The sequence below is a fragment of the Lonchura striata genome, chromosome 1A, assembly GCF_050655825.1.
Source record: "Lonchura striata isolate lonStrDom1 chromosome 1A, ASM5065582v1, whole genome shotgun sequence".
In the NCBI taxonomy this organism is placed as follows: Eukaryota; Metazoa; Chordata; class Aves; order Passeriformes; family Estrildidae; genus Lonchura; species Lonchura striata.
In genome coordinates, this window is record NC_140741.1 from 23,701,593 (window position 1) to 23,715,276 (window position 13,684).

Consider the following 13,684-nt stretch of genomic DNA (forward strand, 5'->3'; position numbering starts at 1 on the left):
CTCCTGGGGCTTGGGGACCTCCAGATGCAGGCGAGCCCTTTGCTGCGCTCTCCTCAGGTGCGCGGCGGGGACACTTCTGGCATCAGCACAGCCGCTTGCTTATCAATTCCCTCGTTTGTTCTTGTCCGTGGACAACTCTGCAAGTGAAACAGACCTTGTGCTCCAGACAGGCAAATCCCCGCACAGCCATGGCTCCTAACACCATAACCCCGTAACACTTGGGGGGTTAGAAGGGACGCATTTTGAGTTGTTAGTCACATGAAGATGTGCTGAGCTATGTTTTTATAAGTCTTGATGCTGTCTTAATTGTGTTGGATAACTCCAGCATTTGGACGTTAATTTGGATGCTTAGTTGAACAAAATTAATACTTGCAAAATAAGCACAGCTTGATCTGTATTTGATTATGTACATGCTTTTGAAGGGTGTCCATTGCTTTTAGATGCCTTAGCTTCTCCAAAAGTCCTTGGTTATAGATCTTGTAGGGAAGTTGCTCCATTCTTGTGAGCAGTAGCTTTTGTTGCTCCAGTGTGCCTTTAGATAAAATGGAGATACTCAAATCCAGAATCTCATTTAAGGAAAAAAAAAAAAAACAAACAAAAAACACACACACACAAAAAAAAACAAACCACAAAAAAAACCCGCAAACAAAAAAACACACAATAAAAAACCCAGAAGAAACCAACAAAAAGACCCCCAAACAAATAACCCAAACAAAACAACAAACCCCAAAACCTACTTCTGAAGATTTTAGGAAGAATCCTGCCAATGAAACAGAATATGCAAACAACCATACTGGCTGTAAGATGCTACCATCTTTGAATATATGTCACAATTTTCAGATAACTCGTATTGCTGCCTTCTTTTAAAAGAAGAAAAATAATTCTAAAAAATGCAGCTCGTGTTGCAAGAGAGCTCCAAACATTAATATCAGCCAGCTTCTTGCATCTAAGTCCCAGTGGATTTTTCCACTTCTGGCATTCTTAAGTAATAGCAAACATTTCATATGACAAGGTGATTGCTAATAAAGATTGAGGGGTATTTTTTCTGATTAAAAGACTTTTTGCAGATTGGCTGGATGATTGTTTGCTTTAATTATGAATGAGAAAAACCACTGAACCCTGTAATTTTGGCTAAGGTATTTCTGTGTGTCTGACATTGATTGGTATTGCTTCTGAAGCTTGTGATGGGACCTTTAACCCAATGTGCCAAGCCATAACAGTGGGACTGCCCCACCAGTCCTGAAGCTGGACTCTCTGTTCCAGGCCTTTGAGTAAGAACAGAGGTCTCACATTCAGTTCCTTTTCCTGCCTGAAAGACACTGAACCATAATAAAGATCTCTAGCTAATACCAAAAATACCATGGATGACAGTATGTATTTACATAAGGAGAAAATAAAAATAGATACAGATTTATCATAATAATGTTTCCAAAGAATTTTAGAATGGTGAAAAGAGGTCAGAGATTTTTTTTTTCCTACGGAATATGAAATAGGGCACCAATTAGGCATTAGGCTTAAGAATCCATGATCACATCTGAGCCAATTTTGTCAGTCTGTATTAAGTCTTATTTTTCTTTCATCAGAGACTTTGAAAGCATTACTTGAAATTAATGTAGAACAAGAAAACCATGCTTCATCAGATTTTCTGTATCTGTTAAAGTAGCTTCAGGGCATTTTTTAGTATTTACCAAATACTTAGTTTTAGTGACAACTCTTGCCTTTCTTTCCCCCTCTTGTCTTGAAATAGTTCAGCAACAGCTCTTACCCATTAAGTTAAAGTATTTCCTTCACCAGGAAAGCATCAAGGTGGTTTGTTTGTGGTTTTATTTCATATCAGTGCAATAACCTGGAAGGTTTTGTCTTCTTCCTTTTGATGTCTTTGTTTAGTCTGAGGTTCAAGAGTGGAAGCCTGTTGTCATTATAAAGTTCAGGATAGTTATTTCCACAACAGGTTCTACTAGTTTTATTTAAATAAAACAAAAAGCACTTCATTAACTTACTGAAAGGTGATGCTTTTTACTAGTTGTCATTCTTTGTTGCATCATTTCCTACACAGCTATAAACTTGGCAGATTGCTTATTTATAGTGAACAAAATGTTTTTATTGAGCTTTACCAATTCAGTCCAGGTGGTTTTGAATTTGCCTATTAGTAATTGAAATTAATTTCCCAATCACTTGACTTTATTTGGTCTCAAGAATTATTCTTCAGTTTTGGTAACTCCAAATAATGTTTCTAAAACAATTAAAATAACCCACAGTAAAACTACCAAACATTTCAACAACAGATTTATACAACATTAGCAGTATTAGAAAAAGAAGTTAGATACCTTGTTCATGGCCAGTCCTTTGGGTAGAGTTGTCTCATTCTTTGCTCCAAGAAAACACAGTTTATGGGTTTTCTGAGTTTCCGTGTTCTATATCCAGGTACTGAATGCAATATACTCACCTACTACAAAGAGCCATGCTAATGGAAAGCACTCTTACAGCCATTCTAGGAGCACTGAACATCTGGGAAGAGAACAGGGAAACAGGAGATACAGTACTCACAATCCTGACTGCTCAAAAGACCTGCCACGGAAGTGTGAACTGAGCTGGAGATCACTTCCAGGGAGCAGCCCAATTCATTTGTATGTGTGTATTCCATAACCTACAGATGACTCGATTGTGTTAAGAAAAATAGCTCCTAGAATGTGAAAACTTTAGGGGAAAAAACTCAGAATGGCTACAATTATTCTGATCCATACTGCTTATAAAACTAGCAAGAGATCATAGTATCAAGTAAAATCAATAAATAATTCAGCATTGAGTATGAAGTAATTTATTATGTAAACTAATTGTCCTGCTTCTAAGAAAAGATGATACTTCCTTCCAGCAAAAGCCAAAAAAATCTCATAATTGGGAGAATAATCAATTTCAAAAGAAAGAAGAAAGTTTGAATTCAACTGGAATTTCAAGATTTGTCTTCTAAACAAATCTCTTGGCAAAATGACATAAAATCTTCCATTATTACTGTAGTTCCACAGAAACTGGTGCGTCTTCAAACCTGAAACTGGGGTTTTACACAGGACAGTCTTGTTCCTGTTTGAGGATGGCCAGGAACATCCCTTGGTAACCAGCCAGTCAGGTCTGGCCATGTGACAGGACAGGAAGGACCGTGGTGTGACTGGGACTGTGTGGTCTGCAGGACTGAAGGTGTCAGTGCCACGCTCCCAGCTCTGCCCAAGTGCTCTTCCCCTAACTGCCCAGCACCAGCTCAGGGCTGGAAGCAGAGTGACAAGCCTGGATGGTGCTGTGCCTCAGTTAAAAAGCCCTGCCAGCTTTAATTGGCCTGTTTGGAGACAAGGCAGCTGTTGTGCATCCTTAGCCTAATTTATTTCCAAATTTGATAATCCACTCAGTATAAATGGAGAGCTGACTGTAATTATTTTTTTCTGGTTAGACTAGTTAAAGAGTAAGTCATACTGCATTGTGCTCTCTTTCTTGTATGTTCCATTATAACTTTAAAGAACTTATTGCATTATGCTTCCTTTTTGGCTTCCTACCTTATACTTTACAAGAAATTTCTGAGCAGTGGTGTGTTAGTCACATGTTTGCTAAGTCAGCTGAGTATATTTAGACTTTTAACAAAATGTCTCATATTCTTTTTTGTGCTCAGTAACAAATCTTTGAGATACAGATGACTTTTAGACATGTAATAATTTACTGTAAGTTGTGCAACTTTTATATATATATATAAATATAGGGGGTATGTTATATGATAGTAGCAATAAATTGCTTCAGATGAATACAAGTGAAAGATGTGAAAAAGACTCTTAGTACTTTCACTACCAGAAGCATCCCAAAACATTTTTTTAAATAGTATCTGAATAAATTACTGGTTAAATTAATACTAGGGCGTCTGATGTACTGGACATGTCTTGGACACATAAGAAATGAGTATCATGTGATTTTGTGCATGACCCATAACATAATACTGGGCTGAAATAAAATTCCACTGAAATTATTAATTGCTATGTGACCAAGATGTCGTGTTCTTTGTTTTAACATAAAACACATGGCTTTGTTTATTTCCATTAAACACGTTAGTAATATGCCGAAATGGATATGCACAGATGGGCTGGCTGGTGGGATGGATCTAATTAAAACCTCATTGAAGGTGAAGAGTATAACTGCCATCTTTAATTTCATGTAATTTAAAGACAATTAAGTCCCCTCCTGTAAATAAGCACAGCAGCAACCTCCACCCAGATCCAGAATAAAAATATGGTTTCAGAGGCTGGAGTCACTGATGGAAGCACCAGCACTTCCTCCACGCCCGCCTCTGCCCTATGCTGTGTGGGCTCAGTGTTTAGTGTGGCCATGGCTTTTTGTTTTGGGGACTATGTGATGGAAGGCGCCTGATTTAACAGTTTGCATTTGCTTTGCAAGAAACAGAAACAATGAGAGAGTGGGTAGTTTGTTGGAGAATTAGTGGAATATTTTAAGCTAAAATTTTTATATTTTTGTGGTACAAACGTTAATACACAGGCTCTTTCCTCCTTCTAGCTGTGTTTTTTGTGATGTGTGTTGTTCCCTAACCTGCTCTAGGTGATGGTCCAATGGAATTCAGGGCTGTCTGAGGAATGGTGAAAAATCTTTGTATGAAATACAAGAAGCGACAGAAAGAATAATACAGGTACTTCATCAAAGAAATGCATATCTGGTATGATTCTGTACATTAATATGAGACCTCTAATGCCTGACATAGGATTATGAAGTGCCAATAAATAACCTGTTAGGCATAAAGGTTACCAAAAGTCAGAAAATCACATTCAAATGCAGGCTGGATCCACAGAAAAGACTGTCAATTTAGTATCAGAGGGAACCTGCTCTTTTAGTCTTTGCAACATCAATACAAATATTACAAGCAAATGCATTTAATGTCACTGTGTCTAAAGCCAACTCTTAGTCTAATTTCTTTATCATGAGATCACATGAACCAATCAGGCCCTGCACTTTTGTGTTTCTTTCTGAACAACACAACTGAGAAATTAGCGTGGTCTTAATTCTGATCACTCCCTTTGATTCACTTTTGTTCATCTTTCCACGGCTGGTTAGGCTAAAAAGCTGAATTATGATGTCTTAACATTTATATATAGCAGAACATACCTTAAGGCCTATTAGAAGTCCATGAAAGTTTGCCAGCATGATTATATCCTTTTTGGTCTTGCTGTTTTCAGTTTGGACTCTTTTTGTTCTCCATGCACAGCATAGCACAGAGGGGTCTGGGTACATAACTGAGGCTGCTGCAGACCACAGAAACCCCGAACAGCTCTGCTGCCAGCTTCCCCCTGAGCAGAGGCAGTGCTGCCCAGGGCAAAGGCAGAGCAGGATGTGGTGGTGCAATAGGATGTCATTTTGTATTTTTAGAGAAACGGCAAAAAACCCCAGAGGATGATACAGAAAGCATTAAGGAAACTCTAGGCAGCACCCAGATGGGCACAGATACCACAATCTGTTTGTTTCCTGCTGGGCAATGACTCCTCCCAGTAGGCTGCCTAGACAACATCAGGAGCACAAGTACACGAACAAGTGCAGTCATACAAGGAAAATGCAGTGCTGCATTGCTGCCCGGGCAGCAGGTCTGTGCACCCCCAGTCCAGCTCAGCAGGAACCCTCTCGCCCTGGAGCTCTGTGCTCCTCCACACCGCTCAGATGCTTCAGTGTCGCAAGATCAGATGTTTCCAATTTTTCTTCCTGCGGCGGCTGCTTAGAAGTTCTTCTGCTGTCTGGAGAAAGCCAAATACTGGGAACCCTTTCCTGTCATATGACTGGACCTTCTGCTGCAAATGAAGGGCTTGCCAGAAAGCTGGAATTCTGCAGCATGTGCACTGAGGCGTTCCCTCCAGCATTGCTGCTGGAGGCAGGGCTGTCGGTGTGGTGAGCTGGCGACTTGCTTTAGTAGGGGGCAGTGAGGAGTGTGAGGAAAGCAGAGTTGAATCATTATAGGAGAGATTGCAAGCCACATATTGCCTTTTGTAGCTTTGTAGCTCTTGGAGTGTCTTTTCAGAGGTGTGCTGCCCTTACAGCATGGGTGAGGGAGCACAGCCCCTAGGAGGCTGACAGCAGGGTCTGACTGCTGCTGTGAGCAAGATAATTCTTCCAGTTGGCAAAGCTCTCTCTGTATTTTCCTAGGATAAAGGTCACTTGAGCAAGGTACAAGCAAGGTGAACTATCTCACCAGGCTGTGGGTAGCTTTTGGGCTATAAACTGCCTGCCATATGTGACTGAACTTGTGCAGAATTTGCCTTGCAGCCAAGAATCTGCCCCACCCTTTTTCTTTCCATCATGTGATTTTCCATGCAGGCAGGTGGTTTGTACCCCTGCAGCAATGCCATATGTTACCTGTGCACTTGACAGCCCAGCTCTAGTCCTGCAAACGTAGAAACTTGTGTTTAGCCCGTCAGACTCCTGAAGATTAATCAGGCACATGAATGTTGGCTGGATAAGTAAATAGTTTCCCAGTTCTTTCAAATTCATTTATGGTAACACATTGCTTTTCCTTGTTTTTCTTTCACATTTTAAAACCAGAACATTTAGTTCAAGGGTCACATACAGTCATTATCTTTAAATACTCTGTAAACGTAAGTCCTGACAAGATCCTAGGTCAGCAAGCATCTCTCAGTTGAAGCATAAAGCACGCAGACAGCATGTACTGCTGTCAGAGTCAACAGCACCTAGTAATGTGCATATTTTTTTTCTTATAAGGGACCAATGGTTTCTAATTAGTTTTTTTTCACCCTCTCAAATCACACTTCTATGAAATAGCAAAAAGGAAAAAGCCCCCTCCCCCCCCCCCCCCACAAAAAAGAGCAGTATCATATCTGTTACTGTGAGAACATAAATAATAATGCAATGGAAAATGTTCTCATCAGTGTTTAAACTAACTTAAAAGCTTTGAAAGAAATCTGTGACAGAAGAGAAGTTGCCAGAGTTTTTTGTCCCTCCCCTGAACAGAACAGCTTGTGCAGTATTTCAGAAGTTCTGTTAGATTTGATTTACATTGCGTTGTAGCATTGCCAAATGGAGCAATGTTCAGTACTTTGAAAACTAAATCAAAAAAGAGTGCTCTGGTCATTGTTAGGTTTGAGTCCAGATCTCTTCTTGTTTTTGCTGTTGCACATCTGGACTGGTGCTGCCAGCACCTCTGGTTTCACCATGTTTCAGCCTTCTAGGGCAGGTTTGCTGTGAGGGGCTACCAGGCTGTCAGCTCCCCATCAGACCTTCCCCAAGTGACATGTGCTTCTTATTATGAAATGGGAGGGATTTGGGATTGCATGGAAAATGACTGGCCCCTCTCATTCTGGAGGAAAGAGAAAAGCAAGTCCTTGACTCCTCAATGCTCACTGTTGGAAATCAAAGGCTTAAATCTCCACAGCAATCATTTTAAGCTATGTTCATTATTTTCACACAACTCTGTGCATTTTAGGGGCCCCAAGTCATGAATTTCGAAATGCAACGCAAATACTAATAAACAAAATACCAGTGTTTTGGTAGCAATTCCAGGTACATATTAAGGAACAGATAGTTTGGGTGTGTTGCATCCATTTTGCTGTTAAACCTGGAAGAAATGAAACTAGATAAAGTATTTAATGCAGAAATTCCCAAACTGTCCATTTCTGTGTCTGTCTCTACCATTTGCCTCTACTCATGGATCCAAAAGCTGATTCTGTGTTTAACAAGGGTGAATTGCTTAATTTTTATTAATATAAATGAGAGGCATTTGTCACCTTTATGTAAGTGCTGAAAGGATATCTCCTATGAGAATATCTGAGGACATCACATAACTGCTATTGATTGCTTACAGTTGGTTTTATTTCATGGGTACAAATATTCTGCTCTTACAAATATTTGAAATTATGCATACAAGAGCCTTCCTTGAATGCTTAGAAATTGCTAGTACCTTATCTGTCAATAACTACATTCTGTGTGTTAAAAGCCACCAAAGCACAATATATAGTTGGTATTTGTGGGTGCCTTTTTCTTTTTAATGACCTAACACACACTGCTTCCATATTTCTAATGGTAAGAACTTCTCTTTACTGTATGCCTAGTATGACAGAAGTTTTGATTAATCAAAATTGTTAGTATCCTCTTGTATTAAACTCATATTTATATAGAGAGATGCTGTTTTGATGTACATTTATTTTTTTCTTAGTCTGGCTGTTATTTGCTGAAGCAGAATTCTATTATTTCAATAAAATGTCACATGCAAGTTATGAAAGTCACAGTCTGTGTGAATTATATATAGCTACTGTAAAAAGACGGGCAAATTCTAGCTTCCTTAGATTTTCAAAAGCTAAGGTATTAATTAAGCAGAGGTGGATAAATATACAGCTTTGATGAAGACATTTTTCATCATGAGGATGTCTCTGCTGCTTCTATAGTCTTCAGGCACACTGCATGCAAAAACAAGGCAGCGTCTGTGCTGGTTGGCATCATTACCAATATAGGGCAAAAACAATTATTATGTGTGGAAAACTGTAATGGAAATTTGTATCAACAACTGAGGAAGAATTGGCATCTGAAAAAGTGCAATAAAATAAAACATAATAAAGCAGGGATATCATCTTCCCACAGTACTGCACAAATAAGAGCTATGTGTGCAGAAGGGCCTCTTGAAGTAAAAGTGTGAGACTCCAAACAAGAGACATGCCTTTCTCATACACAGTTCTGAGGCAGTTTCCTCTCATGGATCTAAATGCAGTTGTCTTACACTACTTGAGAACTAATTTAGACTTTTCAGGTGGAGCAAGAGTGTTTGAGCTACACATGTGCCTGAAGTGATGCACACACTTTGTTTCGGGAAGATGCAGTGCTGCACTGACATCTTCAAGACAGTGAAGTATAAAGGTCCTTTCTCTAGCATTTTGCCAGTTTTTCATATTTTCATTTTGTGATACTGTCACTGGAAAAGCTGATTTAGCTACATCTTGCAAATTAATTTATGAAGTGAGAGACAGGGAAAGAGATTAATCTGTCTGCATAGTACATTAAAGTAAGAGAGAAATATGCTTTTTCTCCTCTATTCTGAAATATAGCTTTGGGAGGCTGTTTGTAGAGATAGTAAAATGAAGCTTGAGGGATCTCAGAGGTAAGAAGCACCCTTACTTATCTCCTGTATTTTTGTGAAACTTCTAATAGTAGAATCTGACACATCATATATCTCAGCCTTTTGGGCACAGAAAGGATTCCAAAGTGTTTCTTAGTATCCAATTTAAGCATTTGGCCATTTTTTATTTTCAAGGGCATCTGAAAATAACTCTGAAAGAGAAATCTTTGCAAGGAGAGGTAATAGCTGAGCTCAGTAGCGAATCCTTCAAGTCTGTGTGCTAAAATCCAGACTTTTTAGGAACAGATATAACACTGATGTAAACAGAATACTATTGAATTACTACTTATTTCTTCCCCATGAACTTATCTTTGAAAGTTTTAGTCTTGAACTCCATTTCTACATTGTGAATCAGCTAAGAATTATATGCCCCATAAGCTTTTAAAAACAAGGGGAGTTTCATTACTATGGACAATAATCACATCCAGAAAGAATTACTGCAAAATTAATTGCTATTTATTCTGTCAGAGATTGGGGAGGAGGGGGGTGCAGAAATTTCTGTAAAGCTGGCACATCCACTAACAGAATTTTCACATTTCTTTGGCACTTACTGACTGGTTGGTGGGTTCCTTTTTAATTGCTGACTAGATGATTAAGGAGAAATCATTGCTCTTGTCTCAATTAATGTCTGATTTGGCCCAGTAGTGAGAATTTTATTAGTGACTTTCATGAGAGCAGGAACAGATAGATAAATTAAAATCTTGACTTAAGATGAAAGAAAACCCTTGGTCTTGGCAAATACTCTTTTTTGTTTTAAAGTGAGGTATTTAAATCACATTTTTTAACTTGGCTTCCACAGATCATTATAAACCTACATGTTCTACCATTTTATGGATTTTTTTTTTTTAATAGAAGGAGTCAGAGTGTAGGGCTGGTGCTGAAAAGCTCCCATGGTGAGTGTGGGGCTGCCAGGCAGCCAGAAAAGGGACAGAGGGGCATGTAGAAAGTTCTCTACCACATTTTCTCATTGCTAACAAGGAATGCAAGAGGGGACACACTGCGTGGATTACAGTAAGTCTATGATGGGCAAAGAAGTTTGGCTGCTCCCTCCATGCAGGTCCCTGCACTGCTTCTCATACAAACTTGGTATTACTAGCAGAACCTTGTCTCTAGAATGGGTTTCTAAATCCTTTCTCAGAAAATCTCTTTCCGAGTGTTTTAACTACCTATTGATCCACTGCCAGAAAATATCAGTTTGCTATCACTGCTGCTAAGTAAAGGTGAGGGTAGGGGACATGGCATATTGATTCTTTGGTGTTCATTCTACTATGAAGAACAAAAAATCAGAAATGTGTGAGGTTGGGAATTGATTCTTTAGTGCTTACCCTGATACAAGGAACAAACCACCAACAGCTGAAGTTGGCAGGGACCAGGCTCAAAGCACACAAAAGCAGGATCTTCAATTCAATTCCACGTGGCTAGGAGGTGGAACAGAGTGCCGGGGTCTTACATGTGTTCAAGGGTTGGTGGAACAGGTTCATAGAAGAGAAATGCGTTAAGGGTTGCTAAACACCTGGCAACCACATCTGCCTCAGGCAGACTGTGACCTGCAAATGGTGAATGGTGGGAGATTTCGAGGGGGCACATACCAAAAGAGTTTCCTATGTTCTTTTCAGCTGCTGTCAGAGACAGAATCCTGAAAAAGGTGGCTCTTTCCTTCGACCTGATATAGCTGTTTGTTTTTTTTTTGTTGTTGTTCTTGTTAGGCACATCCATTTTATAAATAGTAATGCTATCTCACTGCTTCGTACTTTGGCTTCTCTATTTTCTCATCCATCAGCTATTTCTTGTCTTTCTGACTGCCAGCAAAGATGAACATTCTTGATGTGTCCAGATAGAACCTTGCACTGTTGGGGTCGCTTGGTGTGACCAAGTGCTTTCACAATATAGCCAGAGAGTAGAGAAAAATGGGAGATTGTAGGGGTTTTTTATTTTTGTTGTTCTCTGGGTTTTGTTATGACTGCCATTTGGCTTCTGTAACCCAAATCAAATTAGTTAACCCTTTTTTGTTAGGAGTGAAATGTTCCCAGCAATATAGTGAACTTCTCAATGTCTCCCTTTGCCATGTAGTAAGGTAGAATAATGGTACCTTTTACTAAGAAGTTCTTGATTTTTTCCCCCCACTTTCTATTAATGTAAATTAATAGTATCTTGATGTATTGATTTTTTTTATTGATGTGTAAAACAAACAACCCCCCAGTTGACACAAGAGTGCTTTTGTTTTGTTTTGTTTTGTTTTTTTGTTTTGTTTTTGTTTTTGTTAGACTGGGCTTGAACTACTGAATTTTTCAAGAAGAATCATCCTTGCAGGCTTACTGGGAAATTGGGTCATAACTTTCTGTCCCTTACTGGCTAGGTGTTCACAAGCACCATCTATGCTGTACCATAATATTTGAACAAGTCAGTGAAACCTACAAGCCCATGTTGCCAGCTATAAAACAACAGTGCTCTACCAAGACTGTAAAACTGGACATAATACACGGTAGCCTGAAAACGTGGGAACTAGAACTTGTAAACAGTGGAATTGAGAATCAAGCATAAACCAGGTAGTTGCACTGACAAACCCTGACCACATATTTTCAGTACAACTTACCCCTCTTAAACAGGGCAAGTTCCATTTAAATTGAATTCCAATTGTAGATTTGATTAGGAAAAAAATTATCTCACAGTGGTAACTACTGATGAAGAACTGACATTTTTTTCAGGACATTTGCAGTTTTGAGAACATCCATGTCTAAGAGACACTGTTCAAAAGAAAATACTCAGAAGATGCTAATTAGCACTAGATTTTTTTCTATAAAATCACAGAATATCCTAAGTTGGAAGGGATCAGTCATCAAAGTCTAGCTCTTATACTTGCATAAAGTGAGATCCAACCCTTTGTAAGTAAATGTTTTTTTAGAAAGAAATAATGGACGCATAATGTTTCTGTGTGGATACTTACATTAAAAAAAAAGGATTTTGAAAAGTATATATTATTGAGCAAATAAGAGCTGTTCCCTAGGACCCAGAAGTAATGGGTTTTATAGATCCTTTCCACAGACTTGCATACCAGCTTGACAGACAGTTTGGATTTTAAGCACTCAGACCAGCAAAAATGTCCAAAAGGGGAAAATCACTGTAATTTCAGATTTGGATAATCCCATCAATCAACCTGTTTTCTCAGCTGGGTAAATTTTCTGTTAATTTAGGGAAAGAATAACAAAATCCTTTTTTAATACATCTTCTGAAATACTTACAGAAGTTCCCATCCATACATCTCCCAGTCTTCCTCAGAGGAGATGATGTACACAGGATGTGTGATGGCAGACACCAAGAGTTTGCAGATGCAGGGAACACATTGCTCCTTTCCCTTAATGTCAAGCGTTCATTTAATTAACTTGCTTAGGTGACTCTATTTTCATACCAGTTATTTCCAGTAATAAAGTGAAATGCTCTGTTTGTGTAAAACACAAGTAAAGTTGAAGCTAAAGTGTGTCTTCCCATTTGTAGTAGGAGGCAACTACAATAAGCTGCCAAGAGAGGGGCTGACTCATCCCAGTCACTGTATAGAGGAATACATCACATTTTCTGTCATAAGTCCCCTGAAAGTGCTACTAATTCTAGCTTTGGATGGGTGTGCGGGAAGTTTCTTGCCTTATCGATCTTAGTGCAGCCCTTAGTTTGTGCACACAGGGTGCTTGGCTTGTGTGTGATACACTGAACTTGTAGGAGGAGTGAGAGCCTTTAGAAGTTAAATTTACCTTTCTCTCATCCTTAACACCACTGCAAATTTCTGAACCAGCCTCATGTCTTCTCTTTGTGGCCAGGGCAATGCCTTGGTGTCAAGGCATCTCCAGAGGAATTTTGCCTCCCAGCTGCTTCTTCTAACATGTGAGGACGTGACTCAGTTTCTTTTTTACAACTGCTTCCTCCAAGGTAAACTGCATATTAAAAACAGCTCATAGATACTTCAAAATGTGCCAAGCCTATGGTCAGTGTGGGTTGCTGGGAGGTTTTTTTGTTTGTTTGTTTTTACATTAGAAAACCACACAGGGCCTTAAGGAGCATGTCTTTCATCACTGCTTTCAGAGCATGCTTTCTTCCTTCTTAACTCTGCCACTAAAAATTTGCTTTGGGCTGATGCTTGGTGCCAAAAGTTTGGCCTGAGGGTTCATTTTTCAATGTGTGAATTTCAGAAAACTGGCCATGAAAAAGAGGTGGTTTTGAACCTTTTGAAGATTTTTTTTTTTTCCCCTAAAGAAAAATGCACAGATTTGCACTGTCTGTCTGCTGCAGGACCAGTGATGGTGAAGGAATTGTGTGGCCAAACCTATGTGCCCATTAGCTGTGTCCTGTTAAACTTTGAGCTGATTGTTCAGGTTCAGGCAATTTGTTGGGAAGGTATAGACAAAGATCCTGAAAATACTGACTTTCTGCAATTGACATGAAAATAGGTGACCACTCAGAGGAGTGTTCTGAGGTGGACATCACTGAGCCCATGCAGGTGTTCCGCCGTAGGGCAAAAGCCATAGGAGACTGGATGTGATTGTC

General features: G+C 39.3%; 1 long non-coding RNA gene across 2 annotated transcripts; it reads right to left on the bottom strand.

Moving 5' to 3' along the window:
• Nucleotides 1-380: 380 nt before the first annotated feature.
• On the bottom strand, nt 381-6,870 carry LOC116183164 (uncharacterized). Of its 2 annotated transcripts, XR_014952171.1 has the most exons (4): nt 5,149-6,870; nt 2,328-2,508; nt 1,766-1,909; nt 381-532 (listed from the first exon to the last, which is right to left on the bottom strand). It is a non-coding gene; the product is annotated as an uncharacterized LOC116183164 (long non-coding RNA). The 2 variants fall into 2 exon arrangements; XR_014952170.1 differs by having other exon boundaries at nt 381-1,909; nt 5,149-6,869.
• Nucleotides 6,871-13,684: the final 6,814 nt, after the last annotated feature.